Source organism: Protopterus annectens, chromosome 2.part0, assembly GCF_019279795.1.
Source record: "Protopterus annectens isolate FY-2018-M chromosome 2.part0, PAN1.0, whole genome shotgun sequence".
Lineage (NCBI taxonomy): Eukaryota > Metazoa > Chordata > Ceratodontiformes > Protopteridae > Protopterus > Protopterus annectens.
The window spans coordinates 314,598,218-314,617,849 of NC_056728.1; the positions used below are offsets into that span (position 1 = coordinate 314,598,218).

Sequence of the window (19,632 nt, forward strand, 5' to 3'; positions counted from 1 at the left end):
ATGATACCTGCTTTATCCAGTTCTGATTGCCAAGAGGAGGGAGATGGAACCTATTCTGGCACTCAGTAGGTGTAAAACATACAGAATATGCCCTAAACAGGATGCTTGTCCATTGCTGCACATACTCATTGTTAGCATGAGTTAATTTCCTACAATTTCTTTACTCTATAATGAAGTATATGGTGCTTCTGGGCTGCTATTTATTTTATTTTTTTAATAATTCTTGGCTACATATAATTCAGAGAAAATCTGTCTATAATATGTGTAGGCTGAAGACATAAACTAATAAGATTTTCTGTATGCTCAACCCTTGTGAAGATAGCAAAATGTCACCCACCATAATATAATGGGGCATCAGGAATTCTTCCTCCAAACCATCAGGCAGAAGCTTAGACTACTACAACAAACAAAACTAGAATTCCTGGTGTAGGGCTTCTATGTCCGGAAGGAGGGCGAGGGACCCATAGCGGTAGAAAAGCAGTTATCAAAAAGGAAAAGCAGAAATTTAAATAAGAGATACCCATTAACAGCACACTTAAGAATGCCACCAAAGGGGAAACATAAATGTTAGAAGATTCCAACTTGAGATTTGTGCGTGACATAAACATGAAATGAATGAAGTGGATATAAGGTAGGGATAAGAATGCAAATGGAGCTGAAATCTGTTGAAAAATTGTGTACAAATTAAGCATCTGTGCTAAGTAATACAAACACAAAGTATATTTGGCATTTCAGAAAGGTGAGAATGTAGGTCCTTCATTCATTTTCTAGTACATACTTTATATTTTTCATTTCAGGAGAGCCCATGCTTATCCCAGCAGTAAGTGGGCAAAAGGCAGAGGTCTAATCTTGGACAGGACACACATCTATCACTGAATGGCCATGAGTGTATGTGTGAGCATGCACACATACACACACACACACACACACACACACACACACACACACACACACACACACACACACACACACACACACACACACACACGACACGTCTACAAGTCGACATATACATTTTGCATCATAGAACTACTCTTACCTTTAAGGTATGCTTGTTTCGCAAAGCTTAGCCTGAAGAGCTCAGTATGAGACTATTTGGCCAGAGTACAGCTTATTACATTTAAAAAGTTTTGGGAAAGCAGCTGATATGCATTGCAAGTAACATCACCGGCACTTAGCTAATAATTAATAATGGTAGTAGCTTACATTTTCAAAAATGCAAGTAAAATATCAAAACTTATATTAGCAGTTGTTTAGTCAGTTAATACAGTTAGCAAATGAGGCATTAACAATGTATATTATAAAAATAGGAAGCTGAGAAGCATATACTGTCATCAAAATGAGTTACTAAATAAAAAAAAAAAGATAGTGGCACTCATCACCTTACAAAAGACTGCGCACTGGACTAATCCCTCCACCGTACTTGTTATCCTGCACCTCCTTAACCTCCTGCACTGTCACTCTTATCATTCACAGTATCACTCAGTCTGATGGTCACCAGTCCAGAGCTCAATACCTGCCTGCTACTACTGATTTTTCTAGTTACTCTTTTCTGTCCTTCTGTCAAAATCTAGTAGTTTACGAAAAAGAAAAAAACTGCTGCTGTTTTACCAGGTCCACAAACAAGAGAATGGTTCAAGTAAATTACTGTTTGCAACAAAAAAGCCACACTTTTCTAATACATCAATCAAGTCAAGAGATCATCACTGATAAAGTAGCTGTTATGGTTGCTTAACTTGCTTGCTAGCAAGTTCATATTTATCTTTATGACATAATTTACTTATGGGAAAGCTTTGAGCCATCAAATAGTTCACTACACAGTCTAAGTCAGTACTAAATGTTGAATTCAGTTTCTAAGATTAAGATGAGTTAGGTTACACTACAGTTACAGAACAGAGACATGATAAACTCTTAGCCAAATAAATTAACCGTTCAGCATGTTTTTAAAATTGTTTGGGCTTCCTGTCACTGTTCATTAGTGACCAGTCTGTCTCTGATGGCAGCATAAGTATGTTGCAGCTTTTATTTTAAAGCTTTACCTTTAAAGCACTTATCATTCTAATCTCCCCACTTTTGTCTCTGACTATTGTAGAACATGGGTGTAGGCTCAGACACACTTACCTCAAAAAAATGAAGAAATTAGCGATTGGATTGAGTGTGAGTTGAAACTGTGTCTGTTTCTAACTGTCACTCAGTCACGACTCACGACTGTAGGCTTTTTTTTTCACAACTGTAGGTTGTTTTTTTTTTAAGTAGCTGGCTGCTGGTCTGGCTGCTAGTCAAACAACAAGAACTTGGGAATCCACTCCAGAATCTTTCCTTTCCTCTCCGAACTAAGCGAACTTGCAAGCAAGCACCCAAACCAAACAAAATTAGAGATAGAGAGGATGATAAATTAATATTATTAGCAATAGGCTGGGCAGCAGTGTGGCACTATATTGTACCCGCGTACATATGGTAGCTAGCTACAAAAAGAGCAAAAGAAAGGCAAAAGTACCTGTCTCGTCCTGCACTGCCTCATAATACTGATTGTTTCTCACTCTTTTTTTCAGAAAGAGAGCGAAAACCAATCAGTAGTCACCCTGCCATTCACGTCACGTACATGACTGCGGACGTGGCAGTCCGCCCCCCTTCCACTTTACTGTGCGGTTACCGCACAGATTTCTGGGCATCACACACTGATGCAGAACTCCCCATAGTGTGGACTGCCTTTACAGCAGTCTGAGATAGTCCAGCAGACAGCAAAAAAAACAAAAACAAAAAAAAAACCCTGAACTCACCGAGCAATGATCATGCCCAGTTTGAGTTCCTGGACTTTGCAAGTCAGTTGGACTCATTTTATAGCAAGCCAGTTAGTTTTCTTAATTAAAAAAAATGTATTTTAGAAATTGTGCTTTTCTTTTTCTTCACACAACTGGGGGGGGGGGGGGCTGCAGTTCTGCAGTCTGATGCCACGAGCCACCACTGCACTCAACTCTTTCCACATGTCAACCTTTTCCCACTCAGTACCCGGTACTGCTCTTAAGATTTTGTACAAGTATGATTCCTGTAAGAAGTAGACCATGACTTTTGTCTCCCTATCAGACCAGCTTGGAGCTCGGACTTGTGCCTTAACAGGTGCTGCCATCATTCAAAGGTCCAGCAGAGAAGTGAAGAATGTAAGGACGGAGCTGTGGTTCAGAGGGTGGGAATCATGCCCTCTGGGATGTGACTTCACTATAACCAAACCTGACTACCATGTAGGGTCATTAGGTATGGAACTGCTATTATTGACAATTATGCTTTTACTAAACTGGTTTGTCACATAGATATGGAGTTTTTTTAAGGAATAGTTGTACACGTTTTGCTTATTGCAAATCAGAGTTATTAAATCATTCCTTTCTCATTTTCTTATACATGTTTTTGCTTCTGCGCAGCACTGTTTTAACCTGTATTTGCATAACTGACTTTAAGGTCACACATTCCTTATTTTTGAAAGCATGCCTTTCTAAGTAGCGCATCAGTTAATAATGCTTTATTTCTTTCACTTCATTTTATAAATAATTCATCCAGTTGTTATCACTTTGGTGTAATATAAATTGCTGAGTGATTTGAGGTGATAAGGCATGTCATAGTATACAATATGGGCATGGATTAGGCTTCAGAATTATACAATCTAAATGTTGTTGACTCCATCTTTCCTTTTCTATGCATAGGGAAATTTGAGATATATTAAGCTTGTTTACACATTCCCAAGGTCAGCTTGGCTCAGCACCAGTCAGTGCAACTTGACCATAGCTATCTGAGGTCTATTTGCATGCATCTGTTGACATGAGCACTCACATGTTACTGCAGTTCATATAGATAAGTGTAAGTCAGCCTAATTCACATACAAATGTGTAAGTAAGCCTAATTTTAAGTAAATACTGCCACATTTACCTATGATCAGTTGAGTTAGGTATCAAGTGTTTTGCGAAAGAGCAAAATTTCTCAAGTAAGATAAAAATAGCAATATAATTATAAATTATTGGCAGTACATATTCAATCTGTAGAATAATTCTTACTACGATAATATATATTTTTCATTGATTTGACTGCCAAATGCACTTAATTGATAGCAATGCTTATGACATGAGTGTTTCATAAATAGGAATTCATAACAGTATATTACTGGAAATGCATGGGGAAGGACTACTGATGGCAATGTGAAAGATAATGTTTGCAACTTTTTTTTTTTTGCATTTTTAGATTGTGATATAGAGGACTTTACCACACAATTTTAAATGAGTGAAGTATGATGCGCTGCATTTATATCAGCGTATTGTGTTGTCAAGATACATGTCGCTGTACTGTCAGAATGGAATTTGCCACTCATGGATAAGAAGTCATGGCAGTTTAAAACCAGAAATGTGGTAAGGGAAGACTTGTAGCTCTGTTAGCCATATCATAAGATGGCAGTGTAATGATAAGTGCTTGCATTACTATTGCACATTTGTACATGGTGCTGTAGATGTTAATGCAGCACAATTTTAACTGGGTGAAGTCTGATTTGCAGTTGTATAAATGTTTTTGTACTCAGATCATTTATTGATTTGTGTTAAAAGCAGGCATGCTTTCATTGCTGTTGCTTGGCTGATGAGTAGCTCGAGGTTCAGCAGATACTTTTGCATGTTATTTTAGGTGAATCAGTAATGCAGCAGCAGCAGGGATCCAGACAGGGAAAGGATAATTTCATCCATAAGGAAAACAGTATCCATATGGCAGATACCTTTTTGGAAAAGTGGGACCTATACATGCTGAGAAGTCAAAGGTGTGGAACCAAGGGGTTATAGATATAAATACTGCTGGTGGCAGGAACCATACATTAACGTAGTATAAGAAAAGGCTAATGATACTGTAGTCTATGCCAGAGCAATGGAAAGGCAGAATGCGATTGCTAGTAAAGTACTGGGGGGGCCTCAAACACTTATTTATTTAACATTTGATGAGGAGTACCCCATCTTCATTTGGGGGGGGTGACTAACAAACAGGTAAGGAACAGGCATAATCAGAGATGGTGTGACACTGACTGTTATCCACATCTGCAGCATCGACAGTCATTTGTTCAGGAACTTTAGTCTGACATGGGCTAAACTCTTGGCTAAGCTTATAAAGGCCTCAGGGCCAATAGCCTAGTAACTTTCTATGATCCTATGACATCCATAAGATATTTACATAAAGAAATAATGTAACACATGACACTGACCATTAAAACGTAAATCCTCCATTTCTCCACATAATGACATTGAACAGAGTGCTCATGGTAAGTGTCCTCCACACCGTATTAAACAGCATACAATAGTACATTCAAGTATATGAGTGGTAATGTAATCGATTAATTCTTTACTGGGTCAGGAGCAGAAAGAGCACTTCCACTATACCAGTAAATTTAGAAGATAGAGGCAGAATGGCCGATGATGATGATGACATAGTTACATTTATGGGACAACTTGAGGAAAGTGACATAGAGTCACCAAGTTTAATGACAGGATCTGAGACCCCACAACATGCAAATAATACTGCAGGAAGTGTCACTGGATTACAAACTCAAGAACATGGAGACATTGCAGTACAGATTTACAGGGAGAAAACCCATGCACCCAACACCATTGTCTTAAGAACTACTACAGCACCTTCTGAATGATGGCAGAAACTCAGAGATAACAGTGTCTGCTGTGACACATTTAGAAAGGGGTGTCAGACACAGGCATATGTCACAGCTACTACAGGAAACATGTAAAACATCAGCTGCCCAGAACTAAATGAGGCAAGATATTGTTAAGGCTCAATGCATTGCCACAGAGAATCAGCTAAAAATTGTCAGAGTTCTGCAGGGTGTATCTGAGTATTTCCAGCACTATATGAAAATGGTAGAGTGTAGGGATAATGCCATGATCACATTGATCTGTAGTATGGTGGTACACAAAGCAGCCATGTCTGCCTCCATTTGTATACTGGTAAGGACCTATCAGACCCAAATAGGAGTCAGTGTTGGATGGGGAAGAGGACAGGGTACTGTATAGACATATGTGGCATAAGATATCACGTTACAAGTCCCTCTCAAGAAAGTACCAGAAATAGTAGAAGGGAGCAAACACAATAAAATTCATGCATACCACATTAATGTTTGTCTACATGTAGCAGAACCACTCATTTGAGGTTTCGGTCCAGCAGCACTTGTGAGGTCAGTGTCTGCAAGATCACTTGCATCTAGTAGGTCATGACATAATAGCAAGTCAGCATCTATCTCACATGACAGCCTTTCCTCTATATCACATGCACCTTCACCTGTCCAGTCTCTAGAAAATGTTGTACATGGCACATTTTTCCCTTGATTTACTATAAGTCATGCTATACATTTCAGGTAGTTCAAATATAAAATGTTGCATTTCCCTACCATGCCTTTCAGTATACTGATGTCAATGTTTAACTTCCAAGGCAATTAAAAATAAACAAACAAATAAAAGAAAAAGAAAAATATATGCATACATTACTACAGAATATGGGAAGTGAATGAATAATATCTGTGCACAACGTAACCCAGTATTAAGAGGATTTTAAAATGCATGTGTTTCATTTGATTAATGGTAATGCTCACATTAAAAGAAAATAACCTGGAAAGAAAGGTGAAGCAATGGTTAACACCATTAGGGGTCCATTCATTATCAAGAGATTCATTTCACTAAAGGTAAAGCTCAGACTTACACAAAACTACCAAGAATAATACAAGTTGTTAAGAGGGTAACACATGCACACACTTAAAAAATACATGGTAGAAGTATCCTGCCATCAAAAAAAGCACTGCTGCCACACCACCCTCAGCACTGCAGAAATGATGATTTCTATTTCGGAGAGCACAAGTCAGTGTGCATGACATAATCAATTAATCTGATGTGCAGTATCTTAATAAAGAAGAGAAAATATTTTCTAATGTCATAGGTGAAACTGGAGAAATTGCTTAAAAAGAAGAAAAAACATGATAAAATGTCCATTCTGTCCAAGGTATAAACTCATGTAAATGCAAATATAGAGATCATAATGCATACAATTTTTTGAAATCTAATCAGTCAACTACTTAAATAACATATTTTATTAAATTCACATTTCTGAAGATTATTGAGTCTTTAACCAAAATATTTTCAGCAAAGTAGAAACAAATAGAAACTATTCCTTACATGATGCCATTGCAAATCACTGAACAGGTCTCAGTGTACATGCAGGAAAAACATTTATAAACAGAAATACCATTAACTATACTGGGAAAAAAATATTTCAAGATAAGAGGAATGTCTGATGAATAGTGACAGTAGGCCATGTACCACACAGCATAGCCAACACATATTACTGCATGCATCAATTATATTCTATGTGTTTTTTTTTTATAAGAAAGAAAAAAACAACCTGAACTTCATAGTCTATAGTTCAGGAATAGACACTGCTTCTTCACCTGTGCAGTTGTATACTGTCACGAGCCTGCCACATGGAGTCTGTTACTACTGCTTGTGGCTGGCCATCATTAGTTGTGCTAGGACCTGTACTGGGAGCTGCAGTGACATCATGTGTCACTTTTCTACCATGATCCTGTTGTGCAGAATACAATATGTGGTAAACATTCTGCATGCAGCAGATGAATCATACTGAAGGGCACCCCCAGACTCATCCAGGCATCTGAAACAGGCTTTTAACATGCTAAATACTCTCTCAGTGACAACGCAAGTTTAGGGCAGGGCTATATTAAAATTATCTTCTGCAGCTCCAGGTGGATTTCTCACAGGTATTATGACTCATGCCTCCAATGGATCTCCTGCATCACCTGAAAAAAAAAAAACAGAACAAAAAAAGAGGAAAGGGGGAGAAAAAAACAGGAAATGGAGGTTTAGTACTAAACAATACATTTTACTAAGAATAACTAATTAGATGGCACAAATTACAATTTCCACTTACCAACAAGTTGACCATGGGGCATCCTACCATGCAGGAAGATGAGTCAGAGTGAGCTAGTGTGCCAGATATGAGAATCATGTGCCTTGCCAGGATGATGGACAGACACATCGGTGTTGCACCCCATGCATCACATATTACCTGGCAGTTGACGGAATGGTAGCCCTTTCTATAGTAGTATTTCCCCCTGAGGGACCTGATGAGGCCCCAGTGCAACATGGATGCAATCTATTGCACCAAGACCCTTAGGGAAATGTGCCACCCCATAAAGAGCATTCATAGTCTGGGCTTGGTCCTGAGGTAACACCTGGAAGTAGTTACATTGATCCACATATGCCAAGAGTACTTCCAGAAACAGCTTATGTATCCTCAAGGCAGAAACCTGAGAAACACCCAGTGTACCCGCAATCTGTCTCTGGAAGGTCCATGTGGCAAGTATAGTGAGGACTATACATACGTTAGTATCCACAGGGACAGGAATGCCACAGATCCCCCAGTATCCACGTGGGTTATACATTCTCACTAAGATCCTCACAACTTCCCTTTCCACTCTGAAACTATCAAAGATTTCCTGACTATCAAAATTATAATGAGCTATTCTGTCTATATCTTCACCATCTTGGCAGGTGAGCACTGCTGGTCCCAAGCAGGTTGGGCTCAGCCAAGACAAACAGCTTACACTGGGAAATAGCAAAGTTAGCAGCAAGAGAGAGCATCTTCACCAATTACAAAGTCGATGGAAAAGATGTGATTCTGCCTTTTATAACATGTATTTTTTAACTGCCAGTCCCTACTTAAACTACACTGGTTAGAATTTCCAAACTTACTACACTACCACCAACTCATCATAGTTCATCAAATTCTATACCATCCTTAGAGAACCCCTGCCCTAGCTGGCATGTTAAATTTCCACAACTCCAACAGGGAACTACGATCCAGTAACAAATCCCTGATTGATGTCAATCCATGCAAGAACAGCTCTGGGGAAGCGCTATTCTCCCATGAGGTCGCAAAAGCATGGAACACCCTCCCTCCTGACCTCAGGTTACAAAATCGCACAACCACATTTAAAGACCTTCTTAAATCAGACCTTTATGCTAACCCTCTTTGCAACTGCAAAGTCCCGCCCCCTGAATCCTCACCCAACTGTAGGCAGTTCTTATGCTCACTTTACACTGTCACCTATGTGCATTGTATATTTTGTAAATATTGTAAATATGTGCCTACTTCTGAGTACCTTATGTACACATACTGTACTAGTACTGTAAGGTATGTGATCTCCTGATTGTACTATGTTTGTTTTGCATTTAACTGTTTTTTGCCTTTACATGTTAGCATTCTACCACTTGTTATCCAACTACTATTATTGCATTCAGCTGTCACTCTATGTATTCATATTGTAACTTCTTGGAACTTTTCTGCCCAGGACTCCACTGAAAACAGACACCTGCTGTCCAGTCAGATTTATCCTGGTAAAACAAATGTTAAATAACAAAAAAAAAAAAAACATATGTGGATGGTGCAGAAAGGCGTAAAAATGTGACTATGAATTGCAAGCAGGTGGGAAGAGTGCTTATTATGACAAAATGTTTTACATAATTTCTCATTACCGTCATGTTATTACTTCATTTGCATACATTTACTAATGACTATCACGTGGAGGCATAAATGGGGAAAGGATACTTCATACCCTGATGTCCACAGACAACTCAGGTACTACCTTGATAGAACAAAATCTTTCAGAACTTCTGTTCAGTTGTTCTTTTCTTGTGAAAGTAAGAAGAAAGAACAACTAGATTTAAACAGACTGTTTCAAAATAGTTGTCTCGTGCTATTACATTCTGTTTCTCCCACCACAGCAAAACTATTCCAGGCAGGGTCAAGGTTCATTCTTCTAGAGTACTGGCTTCATCTGTGGCTTTCTGGAAAGGGTTGAATTCTAGACATTTTCTAAGAACAGCAACTAGATCCTTTGACATTCCCCAGGGGCTCATGGACCATTTTCCTTGCTCCTCCTACCAGTCTATCTAAGTTATGATAATCTACCCATATAGCTAAGGCTACTGCATCAGTGATCAGTATAAAGAACATAGTGTAGTTGTGTGAGTAAACTTACAGTAACAGTAGATATCTAAATGATCACTGCTGCAGTAGCTGTTCCCTCCCTTCATCCCTCTTATTTTTTTATTTTTTATGTCAGGATGTGGACATGTGAGGCTTTAGCCTTCTATCTCTGCTGGCATGAAAGCTCTGAAGGACTTGGCACCCAAACCCGACTTTTAGTCAGCTCAGTTCACACTAATGATTTGGGCACCTGGGAGGTGCCTTGAAGCTTTGGAAGCTGGCAAGCTATGGACTTGCTAGGACCTAACCCTTATCACGTAGACTACTGCAGTAGTGATCATTCAAACATCTACTGCTATGGTATGTTTACTGACACAACTATACTTTCTTCTGATGGTTCATTCAAAGATGGTGAACATTCTAACCTAAACGTAGAAAACTGCAACCTAAAGATTACAAATGGATATTTCTCAGAAAGTATGGATTTATGCAAGGGGCCAAATACAATTCAAACACATATTTCAGCAAAATAAATTACACTCCAGTCTTAGAAGCAACTTTTTAAGCTCCTCTGTAATTAAGCCATTAAAGTATCAGGCCAAACACGTGACACTTTTTTCTTCAAATTCTATACTCAGAAATAATGCCAACTATGTTTCTTGTTAGAATTTAAAATTTTGGTAAGATGGTATAATATAGGTATACAGGTTATGTGTGAATGAGTGATTGTGCATTCTGCAATGGACTGGTGTCCCATTCAGAATAAGTTTCTCTATCTTGTGCCCTTTGAGTGTTGGCTTGAGATCTGGCTCTCTCATTACCCTGAACTAGTTTAAGTGGGTAAATATGAGTGGGTAATATGAGACACAGTGGGCTCAGAAGCTGAACCTGATGCACATCCACTCCCACTGGACAATGAACTACAGCAGAACTGTCCAAATCGGCTTTCTTAGTACCTTGTCATATCCTTTCTCCAAGTCTACAAATGCCCATTAGGGCTCTCTTCTCATCTCTAGCTTCTTCTCAACTATCTGTCTCACTGCAAACATCAGGTAGATTGTGTTGCATCCTGATCTGAATCCAAGTTACTCATCTCCCATATCATTTTCTACTACTATGCATATTTGTTTATTGAGCATCCTCAACAGAACTTTTATGAAATGTGATAGGAGTTTGATGCCTCTGTGTAAAAGTACATGTAAATGTAAATGTACATGAGATGTGCAGTTGTGGATGTCCCCTTTGTTCTTATTAACTGGCACTAGTATGCTTATTCTCCAGTCACCTGGGATACACCTTTTTCTCCATACTGCTATGAGTAGCCTCAGGAGCCATTTCTCCCCTATCTTACCCAACAGCTTGATCATATCTGCTGTGACCTTATCTGAGCTTGCTGTTTTCTCTGTCTTAATTTCCTTTAGTACCCTTCATACTGGTGGGGTCCTCTTCTTGTTTCATTATAGGATGTTTCTGAAGCAGTACAGCTTCCATGGGTGTTTTCTTCATTCAGAAGCTGCTGGAAGTACTTCTTCCATCTGCCTTTGATGTCCTGTGGACTGGTGAGCAGGTTGTTGCAGGCATTCCTTATGAAGGGTTTCTGACTATCTTCTTTATCTTTCTGTCTTTGCTTTGCAACCTGATAGAGTTTCTTTGTGCCATCTACTGAGTCACTTTCCAAAACAGCTGAATACAATACCACACCTTCAAGGAAACATTTCTATATCATATATACATATATTCTGACTTCCTAATGAGACATACTCTTAGGCTTTTAAAATGGAAATGTAGTATGTTTCTTAAATTTTGACAAACAGTGCATACTTATAAAATCACATGGAATACAGTCGCAGACATACAAACTAAACCACTAGTCATTTTATATATAGCAGTGAAGCACCAAAAATGCATTTGCTGGGCATGTATGTCATTGCATGCATGTTTTATGGATAATCTAATGCTTTATCCAGGAACTTATGTCAGTGGAATCAGATGAAAAAGAATGTAGTTTCATCAGATAAAGGCATTTTATAAAGGTAATATTTCTTTTTTTTAATGACAGTTCTACAACCTTGCCTTCCTTTTTGTTAAGATCCCCTCTACTGCTGCTAAATAAATGCAGTTTTCTTAATCAGTGCTGTCATATTTTACTATATAGAAGTATTGCATTACAATATTAACACTAAAGGAAATAATATGACATTAAATAAGCCTTCAAGGAAAGCTTTGTCAAGGATCAGCTGTCCCAAGCGGTTTCCATCAGTTGGTAACCTTTTCATAGCTGTCAGTATGACCTTATAATCTACAAGAAATCAACACTTGAACACTTGTGCTCACCATTTAATTTAGAAATTTGTAGAGATCATTATTTCTTTTAAAAGACCACATCTTGAAAATGTACTGTAAGAATGTTTATTTCAGCTCACGTGCTGTGGATAATGTTTGCATGTACATCAGGAGCAGTGATGCTGTCGCTTTCTAGTCTTCAGGCTGTATTTTTCAGATGTGTTTTCCACACACTTTCTGTCATTCAGAAGTATAATTTGTTTAACTTATCATGTTGCTGGTACCCCAGACACTGTCTATATGGGTATGTCAGCACAAGTGAGCACTTCACTTACTTACAATTGTGATTGTGATTATTTTAAAATTGTATTCAATTTTGTGTGGGTATGGATGATAACATGTTATTCACGGTATATGCATCACTGCAATGTAATTTCACATGCCATCTCAGCTCAGTAAACAATGAAGTTTAATCACTGCCCCTTACCTTCTGTCTTACTGCTGTAATAATGTAACTGTAAATGTTAGTCATATACTCGGCTTCTACAGCATGCTTTGACACAGAGCTGCTAAGGTTACCCCTCCTCTTATCATAAGACTGCTCCCTAACATGCATACCTCTCAACTGTCCAGATTTTCACAGAATGGCCTCCTAGCAAACAAAGGGTTTGCTCCTTCTTAGATCAAAACTGTTTCAACTACTAAAAAAACAAGCCTTCTTGACACTATCTTCTAGACTAATAAGAAACTCTCCAACCTACAGCCTTAGAAACCTTGACCATTCTGTTCCATGTTACAATCTCCTCAAACTAAACTCCGATGCACAAATCACTGCTTCCCTGTACCACATCCCAGAGTCAGCTAATCCATACTAACCTTGTTTAAAGTCACATCATCTTACTCAAAATTCTTTTCTCAGCTAAAAATGCTCCCCCTGAAAATGGTAGGATGCCAGTGTAATATCTCAAATCACATAACCTTATTAAGCCGTAAACTCCCACTTCACTGACACCTTCCTTTTTCACCCTCCTTTAACCCCTCCATACTTAAAGGACATCATACTAATGCACTGCTAAAGTCCTTCAAACTCTGGGCTGTATGGTAAGCAGTCTGAGCTATCTGTAGAACCCTCTGTTAAAAGATGTATTAATATATCAGTAATTGTATGAAACAATGCAATGCATGGTTTATAAACCTGCTCACCTGTCTATAAAAGTCTGCGGAAATTGAGCATATATGCTTCTATGTATTACTGTACATAATTCTTGGATATTTTCAACATTTATATGATTACATACACTTTCTCTCTTGCAATATATTTTTGTAGCTGTCAAACGTTAAGACTTTCCTGGGCTGAGACTGAAATTGGTTAACTATGTTCAGTACGGAACTCCAGTTAACAAATGTAACTAACTAACTTACTAAGTAAATGCTCACTCTACATAGCTGCTACTAGCTGGAATGGATAGCACAACCACTGTGCAGTATATAATGCAGTCTTCAGGGCCATGCAGCACTGAAAACACAGTAGTCCGAATACAGTGCATCCCAATCTACATATGTCAAGAGCGTGACCTCTGTTGTGTATAGTTTATTTCAGGTTTACTGTTTGCTGAAGGGTAAATACTTAAAGGCTAATGTTAAATTCATACCATATTTTGCAGACAAGAAAATACACTGCTGTAAATGTAGCAAAGTTACCCCTTGTGTGGGGAAAATGCCTTATTACAAAGTACTGGTCATACAGCCTTTTCTGCACCTCACCTCTGACTCCCTTCATCACTGCATATATTGCAGTAGTAGCAATGATGGTGTTAATTTCCAATTTTGTTACTGATCTGTGCAAGACTATGAACATGTAATATAAGAAATGACAGTAGCATTGTGTGTCAGAGATGTTTTTCTCTGAGAAACCATTCTCATCAGCCATCGCAAATTTCAAAATTAGATGGTGGCATTCCTCAGGTCCCTGGCTAATGAAATAGCTTTTTATTACTGACCAGCATTCCATCAGTCTTAAAACAGCTGGTGGCAGAGATAACCACTGCGTAACATCATGCTGAACAATGATTTTCCAGACCTCATCAGGAAAGTAAATGCATATCTGTGCCATTCTTAAGCAGAATGTGAAAATTTATACTTTGCACTTTCAAGAACAGCATTTCAACATTAAATTGTGCAACAATCTTACTGGCAGTTTTGCACGTGTAACATAAGCAGTTAGCAAGGATTATGTCTGACAGCTCAGACTAGAGATGCTTAAAATGAAATGATGTTTCCCATAACTGACAGAAGCATTGTCTGCACCACACCTGGAAACATATTGCAGTTATACCTCTTTCTGTGGTAGCATATCTATGATTTTTGTAAATATAGATTCAGTAGACACTGTGGTCCTTTTAAAAGTTTAGTAACTTTTGCTGGATGCTGTGGTTGCTGTAAAAGCAGTGAAGTATCAATGGAAACATTTTTTTGTTTCTTTTTTGGAAGGATCAGATGCAGTGGAGAAGTAAAAAAGAGTGTAGGTCCCGTAGAAAGAACTGTTCAGAATATGGTGCCAGTATATTTATAGTAATGCACTCTGCATTTGCTTTCCATAACTTAGTTTTCTTGCAGTTGTTTTATATCTGAGTACATAGCCCATGTCAGCTTATTGCTGCAGTCCACAGATATATGACTGATTATGTTTCATCACATGTGCCTTGCTGAAACGTCTGCTGCAATACTTTGAAAGGCTCAATAGATGGGGATTGTGGCTGACAAGGAAATTACATTAAACCGGACTTCTGTGCTGCCCAGTTTTGAATACAGTCTTCTTGATTATAATCCAGAACAGACACATCCACTAATCTTAATCAAAATCACTGTAAGTGCCTCAAAAATGCTTTCAGCATTTTTCTGCCTCTCTTCTCTTCCTGTCTCCTTTCAGAAACTCATAGCATTTTTTTTACTACACATTTAAGTGCCCTTATTTTTACAATGTGACATTGCTGACTTCATACATACTACTACTAACAAATATTTGTCCATTTTGTTTTGTACTGTTCATTTTTAGCAGTGTATGCTGTTTTACACATTTCTTTCCCTTAGACATGTATAAAATACATTTTCATTTTTGCATAACTTTCTTAATAAGACAAATGTAATCAGTCAGTCAGCCATTTAAAGAACAACTATGCCTTAAATACAACACTTTATTTCTGTGGACTATATTTTAGCTATTGCAAATGAGTTCCATACTTTCATATATTAAATGTATGACTTAATTTCTTCCCTTTTGTGGCATTTCTCTCCTAGTCACTTCCCTCAATGCCCACCATGGTGGGACAGAATGAAATCTCATGACACTTTTTTCAAGAATTTATCTCCCTAGCACTTTTGTCATTTTTACCTACCTTATCGGAAAGTTTTTTTCCATAAAGGAAACACACACAGCAGGGTACCTGTAGCTCTTTGATGTTATCTCATACCCACTGAGATCATATTATTCAAGCTATAAATTCACAGCTCTATGACTGTGTCCTGTCATATAGAAGTGCATTTTCCCTTCACTAAGCATAAACCTACTGAGCTTTTTTTATAGTCTGAAGGTAAATTCATCTGAAAATTACTAAGAATGCCTTCACTAATTAAAAGAGCTTTGCAAGTCAGTAAATATAACACTCTGGCTGACTCATAGAAAATGGTGGATGGAAGACAGGACTTGAAACTCATAAAACATCACTTTTTATAGGTTCATAGGTTTATACTAGGCTATCTGCCCTGGGGCATTTACAAGCCTAGCCAGTGTGTGTTTGGCTTTTGCCACCCTTTTAGATCAGTTTACTGTGTCTCTGTAGAGTAGGTCACAGAAGATAGCCCTTTTAAGGTTAGTTTACTGTGCCCCTGTCTAGCAGGGACACAGAAGAGATCCCAGGGGTGAACTTACGATCTCCCATCCACTCGTCAAGATTTCTCTTGAAGAGGGTCAGCGAAGGGCTCTGCCTAACATAGACTGGGATTCTGTTCCAGAGTGAGGGCAGCCTCTGGGATATGAATCTGTCCCTCCAGCATATCCTGTTTCTTTCTGTGCTGAGGTTTAAGTCCCTGGAGTGTGTAGCTCTAAGGGATTTGGATTTCCTGAGGTGGAGCATGTCCATTAATTCTGGGTTGGACATGGCTTTATACATCAGGCATAGATCACCTCTGAGTAGGCAGTAAGCAACTGAGTAGAGCTGGAGTTTCTTTAGCCGAACTGCATAGGGCATCTATTTGGGTCCCTTGATCCTCTTGGTGAGGTACTTTTGGGGCCTCTGCAGTTGCTGCAGGTGTCAGGTAAGGTACATCCCAAATGGGGCATTGTATTCAATTATGGGCCTGATGAGTGATGAGTAGAGGGGCACAATGACCTCCCTTGTTCTAGATGTGAACCCTTTCATGATAAGGTAGGCTATATAGAAGGTCTTTCTAACCACTCTGGCAACGTGATTGTCAAAAGAGAGGTTTCTATCTACTTGGGTCCCCAAATCCCTAATTACTTCTTCTGTACTTAATGGATTACCACCTATGTCGTAATTTGTGGGCACTTTGTTTTTCCCGAAGGGGATGACTATGCACTTTTTGGCATTTAGCTTAAGGCCATGGCTCTGGCACCAGTTATCCGTCTCTGTGAGACCCTTTTGGAGGATGCTTGTGTCAGCCGGAGAGTCAATTATGGCTCCCAGCTTGCAGTCATCTGCGAACTTGGTCAGCCAAAGTCCTCCCATATTAGAATGTACCTCAGAGAAGTATATACCGAACAAGAGAGGTCCCAGGACTGAGCCTTGTGGGATGCCACTTGTAACTGGTTTGGAGTCTGACATGGCAGCTGCAATACTGACCAAGTGGGTTCTATCCCTGAGCCAGTTTGCAACCCATCTTGTGACATAGGGGTTGATATTTAAGCTGGTGAGCGTATTTATGATGCCCAAGTGGGGTATTGTGTCAAAGGCTTTTGCGAGGTCCAGGTAGGCCATGTGGACTACCTTCCCTTCATCTATGGCCTTGGTAACTGTTCCAAAGAAGTCAACCAGGTTCAAGTGGCAAGATCTGCCCTTAACAAAGCCAAATTGGGTGGGATCCAGTGTCTGGAGGTTACCAATGTCCTTGTTTATGAGTTCCATGATGATACGCTCCATAGTGTTGCAGACCAGACTAGTCAGGGTTATAGGGCGATAGTTTCCTGGGTCCGTTATGACACCACCTTTGTGGAGCAGGACCACTGTTGCTGTACGCCATTCCTTGGGTACATATCCTGTAGTAAGGCTGAGATTGAACAGTGACTTTATATGAGGGTTTAGTTCTTCTTGGAGCTCGTGTAAGACACAGCCTGGGACACCATCTGGTCCCATTGATGCTGTGTTTTTTGCTTTGGAGAGGGCAGCTCTCACCTGTGCATTTGTGATGTCAGGGAGGCTGCATTCTGTTGGGGTAGACATTAGGTCTTTTGGGGGGGAAGGGGGGGAGTTTGCACTAAACCTGTCTGCCAGGATGTTGGCAAAGTCTGTGGGATCAGTGTATTTTTTGTCATTTTGTACTAACTCAGAGCATATCTGGGAGTTGCCCCCCAGATTCCTGACATAACTAAAGAAGGCCTTGTGATTATCTTTAGTGTCTTGTGAAATTTTTCTTTCGAAGCTGGCCTTAGATAATTTTATGAGGGATCGTAGTTTCTTGCTAGTACTGATCAGAGATGCCTTCCCTTTTTGGGATTTTGCTCTATCATGTAGCAGCTTCCTCCTTCTGTTGTATAGCTTATTTATGGCCGGGGTCCACCAGACTGGTCTCCTGCCTTTGGAGGAGTGAGTCTTGGTTTTATTTGGGATAGCATGATCCAAGCATTCCTGTAGGTGTCCATAGAATGCATTTGTAAAGGATTCTGCTGTTTGGGCAGTATTTTCCACTGGCCCGGTGGCTTTGAAGGATTCCACCTCGATTTTGAGAAGTGTGAAATATTCTTTTGAGAAATTTTTCACCGTGATTTCCTTGGCTGGGGATGGGGATGGGATATGGATGTCCAATGAGATTAATTTATGGTCTGATCTTACCAATGAGGGACATACCTCTGGTGTGGAACATAGAGTCCCCATGTTTGTGATGACTAGGTCCAATATGTTATCCCCTCTTGTGGGAGTGGTGACCAGTTGTTCCATAGCATTTGAGTTTATAAATTCTAGGAACCGTTGGGCAAGGGTGTTGGGGCTTGAGTAGTTTTCCCAGTCGATGTTTGGGTAGTTGAAGTCACCCAATATTATTGTGTTTGGAGAGACCTTCATATTCTCCAGTGTTCTCAGGAAGGCCAAGTGGGGTTCCTGAGTTTGGGAGGGTGGTCTGTAGCAGGCTACGAACTGAAAGGCAGTTTTGCCCACTGTTAACTGTACATGGATGGTCTCTGATGCTTCGTGTAGTGCCACTAACCTGGAGGTATGGGTATCTTCGATGAATATGGATACTCCCCCTCCTTTTGTGGTTCAGTCCGAGTTTTGGGGCCGAAAAACATGGCATGACGTATAACCTGGTGGTGCTGGGGTGCTCTCTGGGACCTTGAACCAGGTCTCTGTCACTGCACAGATATCGATATTCTCCATACTGAGGAGAGCCTCGCGTGCGTCCCTCTTGAGGTTTAGACTTCTGGTGTTGAGCAGCATTACCATTAGTCTTTTTTTTCTTGTGTTGTCTATGGAGGTGGGTTTGTCTTTTGAGCCTTGCCTAAAAAAGGCACTATGGGGGTGGCAAGAGCCTTAGCCAGTATTTGAAAATCCAGGGGTGACAGGTGCAAGCCGTCCCTAGCGTAGCAATGTGGCTTGTCAAGTATGTCATTCCAGGCTGACAGACACTGAATCCCCTTAGAATGACACCAATACTTTAACCAATTGTTAAAATTGATAATTTTGTCTTTATACTGTGGCATCATTCTTGGTGAGGGCAAGATGCTACTCAAGGTCAGGGTCATACCGGTCTGGGCTACATGATCAGAGAGCTCCTCTATGTCTCTTTTCATGTAGTCCAGGGAGGTACATCTCAGGTCATTCACACCAGCATGGACAATGATGGAGTCATATTTGTACTTGCTTTGGAGTGACCTGAGTGCTTGTGTTATGTGGCGGATCCTGGCACCTGACAGGCAGCTTACAGTGACCTTCTCCTTGTTCAGTCTGGTGAGAAGGACGTCAGTGTGTCTGACAATAGAGTCCACTATTACAAGTGTGTTAGGTGTGTTGTTTAGTCTTAAGGGCTGTGGCTGTGTGGCACACTGACTTTGTGAAATATGTGATACGTGGGTATTGTTGTGGGGTAGCGGTTCCTTGG

General features: G+C 39.7%; 1 protein-coding gene across 3 annotated transcripts in view; it reads left to right on the plus strand.

Annotated features, from left to right (window-relative positions):
• CTXN3 (cortexin 3) overlaps window positions 1–19,632 on the plus strand; it is a 417,629-nt gene that overhangs the window by 392,502 nt on the left and 5,495 nt on the right. Inside the window, exon 1 of one of the 3 annotated variants that reach the window (XM_044060797.1) lies at window positions 4,237–4,391. The exons of the other annotated variants lie outside the window; for them this stretch is intronic. The gene's annotated coding sequence lies outside the window, so the exon portion shown is untranslated. Of the gene's footprint in view, window positions 1–4,236; window positions 4,392–19,632 lie in introns of those variants that run through there. 3 annotated transcript variants of the gene reach the window in all.